This window comes from Pleurodeles waltl, chromosome 11 (assembly GCF_031143425.1).
Source record: "Pleurodeles waltl isolate 20211129_DDA chromosome 11, aPleWal1.hap1.20221129, whole genome shotgun sequence".
Taxonomy (NCBI): domain Eukaryota; kingdom Metazoa; phylum Chordata; class Amphibia; order Caudata; family Salamandridae; genus Pleurodeles; species Pleurodeles waltl.
The window spans coordinates 277,043,517-277,059,825 of record NC_090450.1 but is presented as its reverse complement, the minus strand read 5'-3'; positions in this window follow the sequence as shown (position 1 = coordinate 277,059,825).

The following is a 16,309-nucleotide window of genomic DNA, read 5'->3' as shown; positions in this document are numbered from 1 at the left end:
ATCACCTTAACATAAGGTCCATTCTGATCCACTGGAACAAAAAAAACTCCCTCTCTTCGTCTATGGCTGTCCTAACAATTATTACCTTCCAGATTCTCATCTTCTGCATAGTAGTCGTCAGCATAGTACTGAGCCGTCCTACCAGACGCGTTATGTTGCTGGTCAAAACTATTCATTGAGTTTTGAGACGGAAAGGAATGCGTGTTCTGGGGAAAACTTCCACGTCCTCTACCTCTAGGAGCTTGTTGAACACCTCGACCTCTTGCGCCAGAAGCACCATTCGTACGCTGTAACAAAATAGGACAACTATACTTGAGATGACCCTCTTCTTTACAATATGAACACTGATTGGGACCTACAGGAACACGTGGTTGAGAAAACTCGAACCTTTGCGAGTTTCTCTGGAACTGTTGAGGTTGCAGATAGTTACTCTGACCACCACGTGGCGGATACGCCTGTTGTAAAAGAACCTTCGTCTTTAATTCTTTAGTTTTCTTGTCTGCTCTATCCTTCTCATCTTTATCCCTATTTTCGTAGTACTGTGCAGTAGCCAATATTTGTGCTGAAGAGGAAACGGCCCAAGAACTCTCTGAATCCTTCAATTTCTTACACAGCTCGGCAAGCAAATTGTGCACAAACTTGTCGACGAACAACCGTTGACCACCTTCTGTACTCATATCTTGTCCACTGTGGTCGATAAACGTTTCCTCAAACCTGGTGAAGAAATCAGACACTGTTTCATCTTTCTTCTGCTTACATGCAGACAATTTATCCCAATTCACACGCATCGCAGGCATTAAAGTCTTCATGTAAGTAATGATCCTAGCAGGCAGTTCTGCTACCAAAGGCTCAGGCTTGGCACCACCAACTTGTCTATCATTTGCAGCACTAATATTAGCCCATGAGTCACCTAACTCTTGTGCATGATCTGTATGGCGAATCAATCCCCACAAAGGCTGTGGAACAACATTCCCAAATAACATGTCTATGTCGGCTAAATTCATAATGCATGAGTCTGCAGTCTGTGATAATTCCTTATAATACCCTGCAGGGTTTTTACGGGGATCAGGCAAAGTCTGCTTAAGGGCTAAAACTTCAGCTCGCTTCCACGGAACATGTACCCAAACACGCTGAAAATGAGCTGGGACAGCATCAATTTGATTAGCAACATCAGCCGCAACGGCGTCCTTCCATACCGGAGGGACTTCTCTCATTGGGTACTGTCGCACCTTTTTTTTAACAGAGGAGTCATGTTGGAACAATGACTGAGAAGGATCCTTATTCCTAAAGGACAACAACGTCGCAACTGCTTTCTCAACATCGGGACCCACAATCGTGCCTTTTTCAAACTCAAACTGTACACGGCACAAATCAGGCGGATTTGTTTCCAAATCATTATCCTCCAATTCCTCACAAAGGAAAGCACACATTTTCTCAAAAACGTATCTTTGTTTCGGTGCTCCCCATTGGCGGAAGACATCCATAACAGACTCTACATCGTATCTTAAAGGGTAAACAACCCATTTACGCGCCATACGGTCCAACATTTCTCTCTCTTGAGAATTAGGCAGTTGACTACGCGACTGCTTACGCTCCGAATCTGGGGTCACACCAGACGACCCAAAGAGAGGAAATATAAGGCTGGCAACAGTATCTCTCATTCTCTGTCGGACAGAAGGAGAAGTTGATGAAAGAACGGGAGGAAAAACAGAAGGAGGCAAGGCAGACGCAGAAGCAGACGCAGAGGCAGTATCAGGAAGAACACCAGAAGAGGCAGTCGATGTAGTACATAAAGTCGCAGAAGGTACAGATGAAGCAGGTAGCGAAGTCGGCGGCCCTTGAAGGGGCTGCGCCATAGTAGTAGGAGCCAACTGAAGAGGAGCTGGCGGCTGTGGAAGAACCTGAGGCACAATAACCGGAGGTTGCACAGCTAAAGGTTGCGGAGGTGCTGTAGCATTCTGCGCATAAGGGTGTGGCAAACTCAACAAGTGTGACATTAAAGGATCTTTCTCAAGTTCTTTTGCTGCATCTTGCTGAAGAAGCGGAAGAACTGGATAACATTTATCGGTCACCAATTTACGTTGCCTGTGCAACTGTTCATTCATCTGTTCTTCTTCATCATCTTTAAACTGCATGGCAGCTTGCATTATCGAGATACCCTCTTCCCTCTTATTTCTCTTTGCTAATTTAATTTCCTTCTGTTTGGCTTCCTTACGCCATAGGCGGAAAGAGTCAAACATCGCCGGCCGGGCTTTCTTCTTGAAAAGTTTAACCTCCAGATTATTCAGAATCTCTGTGTCAAAACTACCATATTGGGGCCATTTTAAAACACCATCTTTCCTGGTGTATCGGATCCATACTTCATTATATGTGAGGGGGCCCATGCCATGTTTCACATATAGTTCATAGGTTGGAGTTCCAATCGGAGGAACCGGACACGAGTCCTCCAATCGGGAATCCCTATTATAACCAAGACAAAACAAATTTCCATATCTGCTAAGACCAGGCATCTTCGCTCTCTAGTCTAGCTTCAAACTTCAAAGGATTATCGAATACGATAGTCTCGTGAATACACAAATCCCTCGGCTTTGGTACTTGCAAGTTCCAAATCAAAGATCCCAAGGGGATACCAAACTAAGAACCAAACTAAGGACTGGGAGACGCTCCACTTATACTTAACTGAGGTATCGATGACGTCACCAGAAGACTCGTTTATCATCTCGCTCTACCAAATCATCAAGGGTCCAAAACAGGGCGATAGTCAGGGCAGCAGTCCTTCGTAGCCGTCGGGAAGCGGGGAACCTCGCAGCAAAGACTTTCGGACCACGTCGACATACAGGGGTCGATGAAGTGGCGGCCTTCCTCCAGAATTTTCACACGAAGCTCCTCACGAACCTCTGGCTTGGACTGGTACCGCTGAAATCGCCCCACGTTGGGCGACAACTAAAGTACTGGGTTTTTCAGAACCCAGCGGTGCCAGGGAACACACCCTAAGACTTCGAGTCCTTCCTGTTTCAGACTACAGAAACACAGAGTCTTCTTGGTGAAGTCAAAGATCTTGTTTATTGGCTGCAGCCAGCAACAGGTATCCTAGAAGTACAACACGGTGTATATTCTCAGGAGACTGCTTCCTTTGCAAAGCTAACCTTCTCTTTTATACAAAAAATTATGCTTTAGGCAAACATTCCTTATTTTACAGTTGATCATTCACATATTTTCACTACAAAGAAATAGCAGGTTTATGATGACAAGCCCATATTCCAGTTTGTCCAGCCCTCAATCAATTACCCGGCAAGGCTTAGTACTTTCATCAGATATCAACGGACCCCCAATATAAACGGGCACCTCCTCCTTGTAAAGCAAGTCATAAAGAAAGAAACAGGGACAGGTGTGTGTAAGATTAGGCATGGTTTGTGTGTGATGAAAGGTTTTATGATGTGTTGTGCCTTGATACTAATCTCATTCGGCCACTGGGAAAGAAACTAGCCGAACAGGTTTGGCTTCAGGCAGTGGAGTCAGCTTGCCCAGGTCACAGAGGAGTCAGCAAAGATGTACGTGTCCTTCAGACTCGTTTTCAGCATTAGACATTGGCCTATGTGAGGGCAATCATAAATGGCTGTCGTTTAAATGGAACACGAGGGTTCAGGATGGAAACTCTGATATTCGGGTGATTTCGTTATCCGAATATGAATACAATGCTTGTGCATACTATTCTAATCATTCTCGGTCTGCTGATACCAAAATCGTTGTGATACGACGATGTTTATAACACGGGTCCAGAATTTTCAGTACCACAGCCCTGGGTTGCCCCAAACCATCCCCTAAAGCATGGGTACTCACAAACATTTTCCCAGGGGTCGCACTGTTTGGTCTGTGATGTGACAGAGGGCCGCATTGATGCCAGCAGGGTGGCGGTCGGAGGGGTGGGGAGCGGTAGTGCTAAAGTGGTTGTAGCAAAATTTCAGGAAATTCGTAGTAAAAACAGGAAATTAAGCGTATACATCTAGTGTCTGAATTGCGCAATGTGAGACCAGAAACTTGGGTATAAATCCCGGCTTCGCCTCTTAACCAAATTGTGTGGTCCTAGGCGAATGTTTCATTTCACTTTACCTCCTTTTTCTTCATCATTACATATAAGAACCTTGAAAAACGTCTTCAGGATGTATGCTGTATAAAACCTTCTGGGTCTGCTTTAAGAAACTATAATATTGTTCATCTATAATAGAAACCCAGCCCTCCCAAAGAGTTCACATAACATCTGACTTGCCTCTTAGTTCACAGTTCACATTGTTCTGAGGGTCTAGGGGGTTAAGGGCGATGAAAGTTTGTAAATTTCTGTTTGAAAAATATCACTTTAAAAAATACTTCTCAATGCAGTGAAACAATCGTGTGTACTAAGGTGAAACTGTTCTGCAGATTAATGAAATGCACTTTTTGACTTTCAAACACATCATACTTTCATATTTTTGCTGCAAGATGTCATTAATAATGAAGGTGTTTCTAAAGTTGAGTTCCAGGACACCCTAATTACTCCCTTTTCAATTAGCTTCCAAATAAATACTTGCCCATTTATTTAACAATTGTTAGTGCTAGTGCCAAGTCAAATAAACAGCAGCACAGCACAGTGCTGCTGATGACCTGAGGGCCGCATGCAAATGTCAGGAGGGCCGCATGCGGCCCCCGGGCCATACTTTGAGTATCACTGCTCTGTAAGCCATTCAATACGGTCTGAGCTCTGGAACTACCCACAGCCTCTACCAATACAGTAATGGTTTTAATCCTGCTATATCGTTAATGCATCTAAGGCCATAATCTAGTTGTAGCGGAACAAGAGGGGTACTAGCAGCAAGGTGGCCTAAGACTACAAATAAAATGATTTTCAATAAGCTCCAACTATCTAGTATCACAAAAGCCCCATAGTTCCAGTTCCCGTCCATATAAAGTAGCCCCAAGAGCTTGATATTTGTAAATTTAAAGAGCTGGAGTTATAGGATAAAAGGAAGAACCACACAGAGCTCTCATAATAACATCAGAATATTTCTCCAGTTTAAGCCCTCGCTTCTCAAAATGAGGTGTCCAGTCAAAACAATCAGGGGCAGATTTAAGACCATAATGTTTTTTAATGATAAGGTGGCCAAAAGAGGCCAAAATCGATGTGCCAAAGTCTCAAAGTGACGCAATGCTTGCATTGTGCCTCTTTGTAACCCTTTGCGCTACATTATGCCTGCGCCAGTCACAAAGTATGCAAACGAGGTGTTCCCCGTTAGGGAGGCCAAAAAAAGGCTGTAAAAAAATCTAAGAGTTTTTTTGCATCATTTTGTTGGCACTTTTAATGCCCGCTCAGAACAGGCCTTAAAAGGAGGCACACCATTGTTTACAATGGGATTTGCAGGATTAGCGTGAAACATTTTGATGCTAATCCTGCAAAGCCCTGAACTAGTGTCAGAAATTTTGATGCTAGTTCCCTAACTACCACCATGTTGCACTGTAGCTTCTCTTCTCTGTAGCGGTGCGGCCCCCCCATTTGAATTTTAGGACAGAATGGTGCTTGTTTTTCTCTTTCCTCTGCTCTTCTCTCAGGAATATTGAGTGTGCAAATACTTTTTGGGGAATATTCACACACAGTTTTTTGCTGTGTCATCCTGCAGCACAAGAGACTGGGCCATTGTACCTCCACCCAACCTGTATAAACTATATTAGCGTTGCTTTCACTTCCAGGGACTTTTTTCCTACATATCCGGGTTACTTTGGAGATGCATGTTTGCTGATCATGTTGGGGTCCACTTTGTTTGACAACATCTTTAATGCAGTCCCCTTGCATTGAACAAATATGCTTGTGGTGAATTTCTAAAATCTTCTGTCTCACTACCAATATGCCTCTTCTCATTTTGTTCAAGTCAGTGGTTTTTCCAGGCTGAGAATTTTTTTTTAATCAGGCCTCTTCCAGCTGATTCAAGATATTTCCAGTAATTGGTTCTTTTTGAGCGCATATATTTACTTGCTGTTTATGCAGCCTTCATCGTCTTCTGGTCAAAACGCTGCAACACTGTCCTCTGCTCATAAAGACTATAACAATACTCCTAAACATAAAAATGAGCAGTTTTGTGTCAAAAAGAATAAATATGGGCCTAAATCTCCATTGCCTTTAACCCTTGAAGATCTCATGGAAGAAATAAAACATTTGAAATCCTTTGTAATGGAGACTAACGCAACGCTTCAGAGGCTCAAAGAAAAATGGTCTAATTTGCAATCCAGGGTCACAGAAGTTGAACAAAGGATAAGCGCAGTGCAAGACACAGCAACTAAGATAGACGCTATGTCCAAAGAAATGTTGCTTTTGAAACAACAAACTGACGACCTAAAAAGTGCACCAGATGTAACAATATCAGAATTTATGATATTCCTGAAGGGGCGGAGGGCTCTGACATGCTTGCTTTCCTTACAACACACATTCCTGAGACAGTTGGTCTCAAGGATGGAGCGCTTCTCAATCTGCAGCGTGCTACTTGGGTGGGACCCAAAACTTCTGGATCGTCATCATCTCACCAATCAAGAGGCATAATAGTATTTTTCTAGAACATACTGATCTACTTATGGTCTTATCAATGGCTAAGCAAAGGAAGCAAATGGTATGGTCTGGTCGGAGGGTCTTCTTTTCACAAGATGTGGCATGCGCGACTGCGGCAAGGAATATCTTTCATTTTGTCCTGCTCTGCGTTCCTTGAACACATGGTACAGCCTGGTGCATCCCTGTTTTTTTAAGGTGACTTTTAAGGAGAGATCCTTCTTGTTTGACTCTCCAGAAGACTTGAGAACATTTATTTACCAATTCAAGGGTGAAGAAATGGAACATGGCAAATCTTGAATCATTCCTATTTTTACTATTAATCTGTATCATTGACATTTTGTCTTATTTTTTGCTTATATGAGGTTCTGTCTCATAAGGCTCTAATGGTGTTATTTACTAGCTAAGACATTTTTTCTGCTCCACAATAACGTCTTTTTCTTTGCAGATGTCTCATGTCTTGCCTGGATCCCTTACCTGAGATATAAGTTCCTTTCGTGTCTTATATCTCAGACACATTGTCTTCAAGCAGTCATTGGGTGTTAAACCTTTATTGATTTTTCCTTGTGTAATCATATGACACGTTTTTAAATGTTTATTGTCTCTGTGACTTCCAATATCCACTCTTGGGAGTTTCTGGTTTGCTGTCCATCCTCCTTTTGTGCTTCTACATTCTTCTATTTTATTATTGTTGCACTGAACATGCCTCGTTTAATTATGGTTGAAGACTTTTGGCTAATTGCCATCTATTACCTTTCTATCAAATACTACATCTCTCTTGTATTTTCTTCTCTTACTTTTTTCCTCTTTCCTTCTCCATTAACTGAACTTTACCATCACATATTGCCTCTGTAATTTAATGAGTTGGCTGCTTTCTGTTGATTGCCTTTCAAAAATTCTTGAATTGAAGATGTTTCTGCTGCATAACTTGTTCATCTTTCTATTGTTGGGTTAATACTATGGTATATCCTGGAATGTGAAAAGTTTACGCAACCTGATTAAGAAGCAGAGGGTTCTCTCATACTTATCCAAATTGAATTGTAAGATTGCTATGCTACAGGAAACAAGTTAATAATTCTTCAAAGAAGCATTGGGTAGGTCAAGTGTTCTGTTCTCCTGCACAACACAATAAAAATTGAGTTATTACCCTATTTCATAAATCACTTTCTATGCAGATAGAGAGGGAGAAAAGAGATGGTGAGAGGAGATGGCTTCTCATTCACCTCAATATTAACAATACTCCCTATTCCTTGCTTAATATTTATAGTCCTACCGGGATAGATATAAAATTCACTGAACATATCCCTCAACTTCTTCCTTCACATTCAAATAACAACCTTCTTGTGGATGGGGATGGGGACTGTAATCTTATTAGGGATCCCTTTAGTGACAGGCAATCCCTCACCAGATATGTCTGAAATAAAATGCAAAAAACATTAAAAAACACTATTAAATCTAGAGGACTAATAGATGCATGGAAATTATACAATCCAGAAACTTTGGAATACACCCTTTACTCTCCTACACATACCTCTAAATCCTGAATTGATTCTATCTTCCAATTTACTCACTGCCTTATTGCACCAGAAATAGACTCCATATTAATATCAAATCACAGACCAATATATATTGATTTAGAAATAATATCTGAATACCAAGGACCAGAGAGATGGTCTTTTAATAATTACCTATCGAAAGATCAATTGTTGTGGAAAAATTAGAAAAAATCCTCAAATACTTTCTAATTTAACCTTACTTCAAACCTCCAGTTCCATGTTGTTTGGGATGCTTTTAAGTCCACAGCTAGAGGTTACATTATAGTATGTGTTGCCACAAAAAAAGAAAACATTTCTTAAAGACTCTGCACTCCTCCTATCGTCTATTTAACAACTTGAACATCAATATTACACTTCTAACAATATCTATATTCTTAAACATCTTATCCAAGCCAAAATGGCTTTTAATAAAAAATTGAATAAAGAAGTGCCTGGTACGCTCTTGAAGATTAATTCCATGAATTGGTGGTGTAACAAAGCTGGGAAAATGCTTACCAATTATCTTAAAGTAAAGTCCCGAAACTTGAAAATAACAAATAACATAGATGATAAAGGAATGAATCATTTTAAGGATGAGGGCACATTGCAGTGCTTTACTGATTTTTACCAAACTCTCTATACACCGGAATTCTCCCCATCAGAGGCAGCCCTCGGCTCCTTTTTTGATTCTCTTCCAGCTCGTTCTCATCAACCACATGACCTCTCATCACTAAATAATGAAATATCTTTGCAGGACATTAAACTTGCTCTGGCCAAATTTCCCAAAGATAAAGCCCCAGGTTCAGATGGTTTTACAGCTGAATTCTACCTTCATTTCTCACATGTTCTCCTTTTACACCTGCTTTCATTGTGTCAGTCAATCAACTTTATTTCAGCAATAAGCCATAAAAAGCAAGGTGGTACAATGCACAAGCATAAAAAAGATAAAAGGTCATATAAATAACACCAGAGGGCAATAAAAAATATAAAATCACTATTATTAAAATTCCAAAAGATCAGGAGGAAATTACATCTCATTTAAATCTCATTACAGGCTCATACCGGTCTCTAATTCAGATTGCACTCTTAATAAAAGTTAACACAGCATGGCACAAATTAATGGTAGTTAACTTCTGTAAGAATTCCATTGTGGGATGGTGTTGTCTAAACTCCCCTTGACGAAACAATGGAGTCATAAAGGACCTTCTTAGATCTGCATAGGGTGGACAGAACAAAATAAAGTGACAAGTGCTTTTGTTTTGTGACATGATCACAATAACAACGATGTAAGTCCCGCAGCCAAAATCATTGTGAATTGAAAGCTACTTTAAAATGGATCAGATTGAGTCCAAAAAATGTTAAAAGAAGCAGGTGATTTGGATTCTCTATCCATCTCAAATATGGTTCTAGGGCTTTAACCGTAACAATCTGTAAATAAAGGTCCACCGATTTCATATCCAGAACACCTCTTAGCCTTTCCTCCCGACATCGGGTTGTATACCTGTCTTTCACAATCAATTTGGCGTTCCTTGGAAGATTTGTGGGGGAGTTAAACCAATCAATTAAACCTAATTCTGGAAGGCCCGATTTTACATAGATCAACCAAGGTATCTTGTTCACATTATCTAGAGCTAGACAATCTAGCATGCAGGCTCTGACTAATTCTGCTTCAGGGTTTTGCCAACACTTAATCCACAATAAGAGTGGCAAGACTTTGGGCCTCATTCTGACCTTGGCGGGCGGCGGAGGCCGCCCGCCAAAGTACCGCCGACAGAATACCACTGCGCGGTCAAAAGACCGCAGCGGTGATTCTGAGTTTCCCGCTGGGCTGGCGGGCGACCGCCAGAAGGCCCCCCGCCAGCCCAGCGGGAAACCCCCTTCCACGAGGATGCCGGCTCCGAATGGAGCCGGCGAAGTGGAAAGGGTGCGACGGGTGCAGTTGCACCCGTCGCGATTTTCAGTGTGGGGCCCTGTTAGGGGGCCCCTGCAGTGCCCATGCCATTGGCATGGGCACTGCAGGGGCCCCCAGGGGCCCCACGACACCCGTTACCGCCAACCAGGTTCTGGCGGTCAAAACCGCCAGAACCAGGCTGGCGGTAAGGGGGTCGGAATCCCCATGGCGGCCCTGCCTGCAGCGCCGCCATGGAGGATTCCTCAGGCCAGGGGAAAACCGGCGGGAAACCGCTGGTTTCCCTTTTCTGACCGCGGCGTCAGAATAGGCGTGGATGCACCGCCAGCCTGTTGGCGGTGCATCCACGGTCCCCGGCCCTGGCGGTCCATGACCGCCAGGGTCGTAATGACCCACTTTGTTTGTTCAGTTATGTAAAAGAGGCCCACCTTCTCGTGGTGTATAAAATTTGCTGTATTTTTTGGGACTGCAAGCAACCTACGGGTAAAGGCATTCTCAATATATTGGAGATTATCTGATTTATAGTATCACCAGATCCCCGCCCCAGAAATAGCTGCAGCAATGCATTTGGCTTTTTACAGGGTGATATGCCAGAGGTTTATGGCCTAATAGCCTAGCAAATCGGTTATGTAAGGGAGGCCCACCTCCTCGTGGCATATAACATTTGCTGTATTTTTTAGGACCGTAAGCAACCTACAGGTAAAGGCATTCTCAATATATTGGAGATTATCTGATTTATGGTAACCCCAGACCCCTGCCCCATAAATAGCTGCAGCAATGCATTTGGCTTTTTACAAGGTGATCATCTCTGCCAGAGGTTTATGGCCTAATAGCCTAGTAAATCCAAAAATGCTCTCCACATTTCTTTCCAAGTGTTGTACTTTTGCAAAGATGTGTGATTTCCACCCTAAGGAAGACCTAAAAAGTATACCTAAATAACTAAAATGGTCTGCATGTCATGGTATATGATTTTGAGTGGTTCACTTTTAAGTCCAGTCCTTCTATATATTAAGTGAAGAGATCTAATAACTTCTGAAGTGCAAAAGGTGTGCAAGAAATCAGAATCGCACCCTCCGCATACAAAAGTATTGGCACGGAATGATCCCCCACCTCTGAGATGTCCACACATGCCTGGGATAAATGATCTGTAATACGATTAATATAAATTAAGAACAGAAAAGGTGCTAAAATACAACACTATTTCTATCTTGGACTTTATTGGAGACAATAGTTTCCCTTGTGGGCCATGTAGGACCGATACTTTAAGGTCATAATGCAAGCATCTTAATAAAATAAGCAAGTCTGAATCCACCCCCATTGTCTGCATGATCTCCCAAAATGTATCCCTATTAACCAAGTCAAAGGCACTTGACAGATCAATAAATGCCATACGGATGGCGCCACCATTGGCCTTTATATATTTTCTACTAATCAAACTTAGATTTAGTATTTGTTCCAAAGTTCCTATACCTGGCCTGAAGCCAAACTGGATGGGAGTTAAAATCTTGTTCTCTTCGGCCCATGTCTCAAGTCGGGCAAGGATGACCCTTCCCAGGATCTTTGCTGTGGAGTCTATTAGAGATATGTGCCTATAACAGGCCTGGCACAATTGATCTCCCTTTTTAAAGATGGGGATAAGAATGGTTGTTTTTGATGAATCAGGAATATCCCCCACCACAGCAATTCTTAAAACAGTTGTCACAACTGGAGCCCATTTAAAAATATCAACCGGGACCCCATCCGTACCTGGAGCTTTACCAGGAGTTTTTCCAAGTGCAAAGAGAACCTCACTAATTTCTACGGGAAAAAAGGTTTTGATAAGGGGAGCTACATAACTGATAACTCCAGAGCCTTACTAAATATTTTACATCTTGCTTCTAAGACTTCTAATCCATTGGCCGCCATCACATTGGATGGGGAAAAAGTATTTGACCATGGTAACTGGTTTTCATGATGGGAACACTTAAATGGCATGGTTTTAGTCCTGGAATTTTAAACTACAAACATAGACGGTCATTACAACATTGGAGGTAAAAGCCGCATACCACTGTGCAAAAAACCGCCAACACACTGCCGCGGCTGCGGAAATCCGCCACAGCTATGATGACCTACAGCACGGAATCGGACAAAACTCAGACACCCACACAAGTCCGCCACACCAAAGGTCAGTGATAAACTGGCGATAACAAATCCTCCACCGCCACACCAACAGAAATACGCCCACACTATCACGACCCACGAATCCACGTGGCGGTCTTTCAACCGCGGTATTCCATTGGCGGTACACACCACTGCGCTCAAAATACACACACATATACAAAACACTACCACATTGGACAATTCGAAATACACACACCTGATACACATCCACACACCCCTCCCACACACCCAATACAATATAAAATACACACCCACATCACTCACAAACCCATACGACAACAATTACTGAGAGAAGGCCAGAGAGAGACACCACCATCAACAATACCAGCATCCACAGGCACACAACACCATTACCCATATAACTTCTACACACCTCACACTACACACCACTACATATCAGCACACTTATCACCCCACACACCACCACACACATCACCTACACCACCACATGGCACGGCAAAGACACCCCAGGTTCTCGGAGGAAGAGCTCAGGGTCATGGTGGACGAAATCGTCCGGTAGAGCCACAGCTATTCGGAGCACAGGTGCAGCACACCTCCATAGCTAGGAAGATGGAGCTATGGCGAAGAATAGTGGACAGGGTCAACGCAGTGGGACAGCACCCAAGAAATCGGGAGGACATCAAGAAGAGGTGGAACGACCTACGGGGAAAGGTGCGTTCTGTGGTCTCAAGACACCACCTGGTGGTTCAGCGGACTGGAGGCGGACCCCCACCTCCTCCTCCACAACTAACAACATGGGAGGAGCAGGTCTTGGCGATTCTGCATCCTGAGGGACTCGCAGGAGTAGGTGGAGGAATGGACTCTGGTAAGTCAAATCTTAACTATTACATCCCCCACCCTACCTGCATGCCAGCACATGCCCCCACCCTCACCCTCACCCCCATCACTCTAACTCCTCACAAATGTCCCAACATCACAAACCACATATCCTAACACCACGCCCTGCATGCAACAACAAAGCATGGACACCCATCACTAAAGCATGCCCATTGCACATACCCATACACCCCCTAAACCACCATCACACAAGGTCCCACACAGGAATGCAAGCACTGGGGTACACGGACACCCACCCAATGTACACCATGGCACACACAGATGTAATAAACATCCTTTTATACCCCTGCAGGACCCCTACCCAACATCACCGGACAGGAGGGTCTACACATGTCCACACCACCAACAGAAGAGGCCCACAGTGATGACAGCACCTCTGTCCAACTGGATCTAGATGACCAGCCCGGCCCATCTGGGACCTCTGGACAGTCGGATCCCCTCACCCAGTCACAGGCCACCACAGACCTTCCCTCCTCTGGAAACACCAGCACAGCACCCACCCAGCGGGCCCATACCTCCGTCCCCAGGACACGTCAATCAGCAGTGTGTCCACCACTACAGGGAACCCAGGATAACCCACCACCCCAACAACACCAGGGACCTGGGGGCAGTGGTAGTGGGCACACGGTCCAGGGGACGGAGGCCCAGGAACACAGGGGAACTGGGAGGGATGCTGTGCGACAGGGGGCGGACAGGCCCAGGGAACCCACTATCCACGAGGTCCTCTCCAACATCATGGGAGCCTACCACCATTCCCAGGAGACGATGGCAACGGTACTAGCCAAGTTTCAGGAGACTCAGCGTCTGCAGTAGGAACAGTATTCGGACTTCAGGGAGGAACTCAGAGCCATCAATTCCACCCTGGGCACCATCGTAGGGGTGCTGAAGGAAGTACTCAATACCAGAAGGGACACTGTGGCACTACAAGGGGCCCCTGACACTAGCCTGGACGATGAACTGCCCACCACCTCCGCCGGCGCTAATGGACAGGAGGCACCGCCACAGGACCACGACACCAGCACCCCACCCCCTGCAGAGAGAGAACCACCCCACAAACGGTCCCTGAGATCCAGGACAAAGACAGAGAACGATGCCAAGATCCCCACCAAGAAATGAGACCACCCTGAATGTCATCCTACTGTCCCACTTTGTCACCCTGTCCATCCTTAAACTGCCCAAGCTCCACTTCCTATGCCCTTTAGGGCAATGCATCTGTGAGACTAATAGACTGGACTCTGCCATGGACATTCCTCCACCATCCCCCCTTACCATTTTACAACCCCCTCCAATATTGAGCACTTAAATAAACACCCTTAAAGCACAAAACAATCTGGAGTCAGTCTGTGATTTCGGAATACTGTATTAGCAGTCACTGTGGCAAAAAGCTCTTTCATTTGTAATGTCAACATACCTATGTCACACAGCTGTAGTCCATGAGGAATCAAAGCAGATGTCACACTGTGGGACCCGCATCTGTGAAATCGTAAGGGAGAGTGACAACTCACAAAATATTGCTGGATCACTGAGTCCCTGTTGTCCATTTCTTCTTCTTCTGCTTCCTCGTCTTCACTGTCCACAGGCTCCACAGCTGCAACAACACCGCCATCTGGGCCATCCTCCTGCAGAAAAGGCACCTGTCGTCGCAAAGCCAAGTTGTGAAGCATACAGCAGGCCACAATGATCTGGCACACCTTCTTTTGTGAGTAGAATAGGGAACCACCTGTCATATGGAGGCACCTGAACCTGGCCTTCAGGAGGCTGAAGGTCCGCTGGACCACCCTCCTAGTTCTCCCATGGGCCTCATTGTAGCGTTCCTCTGCCCTTGTCCTGGGATTCCTCACTGGGGTCAGTAGGCATGACAGGTTGGGGTAACCAGAGTCACCTGCAAATGGCGAGGGACAACTGTTAGACACACACTAACATGGAGGGATATCCCCAGACCCAGACAACCATTCCCACTGACTAGCTTCCAGGTGCTCACCTAATAGCCACACACGGTGCCTCTGGAGTTGACCCATCACATAAAGAAAGCTGCTATTCCGCAGGATGTAGGCGTCATGCACTGAGACAGGGAACTTGGCATTCACATGGGAGATGTATTGGTCTGCCAAACATACCATCTGTACATTCATCGAATGATAACTCTTCCGGTTTCTGTACACCTGTTCACTCCTGTGGGGGGGTACCAAAGCCACATGTGTCCCATCAATGGCACCTATGATGTTGGGGATATGTCCCAGGGCATAGAAACCACCTTTCACTGTAGGCAAATCCTCCACCTGAGGGAAAACGATGTAGCTCCGTATGTGTTTCAGCAGGGCAGACAACACTCTGGACAACACGTTGGAAAACATAGGCTGTGACATCCCTGATGCTATGGCCACTGTTGTTTGAAATGACCTACTTGCAAGGAAATGGAGCACTGACAGCACCTGCACTTGAGGGGGGATACCTGTGGGATGGCGGATAGCTGACATCAGGTCTGGCTCCAACTGGGTACACAGTTCCTGGATTGTGGCACGGTCAAGCCTGTATGTGATGATCACATGTCTTTCCTCCATTGTCGACAGGTCCACCAATGGTCGGTACACCGGAGGATGCCGCCATCTCCTCACATGTCCCAGCGGACGGTGCCTATGAAGGACAACAGCGAGCACAGAGTCAAACAACTCAGAGGTACGTACCCACAGCTTACACAGAACACCAATCATAATCTAAAAAGTGGCCTGTATGTGTGTTGAGTCTAGGCCTAGGTATGTGTGACGCAGTTGAAAATGAAGCCATGTGGGCCCCTGAAATGGCGGCTGCCTGACCTGTAAAGTGGGACAATGGGATGTGAGGTAACTGCACTGGCTTTGTACACCGGTGCGGTAGGCGGTCGAAGACCGCAGCGCTATGCTGTATTGGTTAACATTGGACCCTATGAGTCCCACGAGCCAATGACGATGTACGCTGGCGGTGACGGTAAGCACTGCCGCGGACGTGACCGCCATTTTCTATCACTTCAATCACTCTTTACCTGATCTTCGACAGGAGAGGACCTACACTGCAAGTGCTGCTGTAACCTCGGTCTGGAAGAGACAATGGCTCGAGTGTCTGGGGAAAGGACCCCTGCCTTAACATCGGAGGAGTTGGAGAAACTCGTGGATGGGGTCCTCCCCCAGTACAAGCTACTCTACGGTCCTCCAGACAAACAGGTAAGTACACTGGGAGCATGCTGTATGGGCTATGCCTGTGTGGAGAGGTGTGGATGTAAGAAGGAAGGGGGGAGAGTGTGGCATG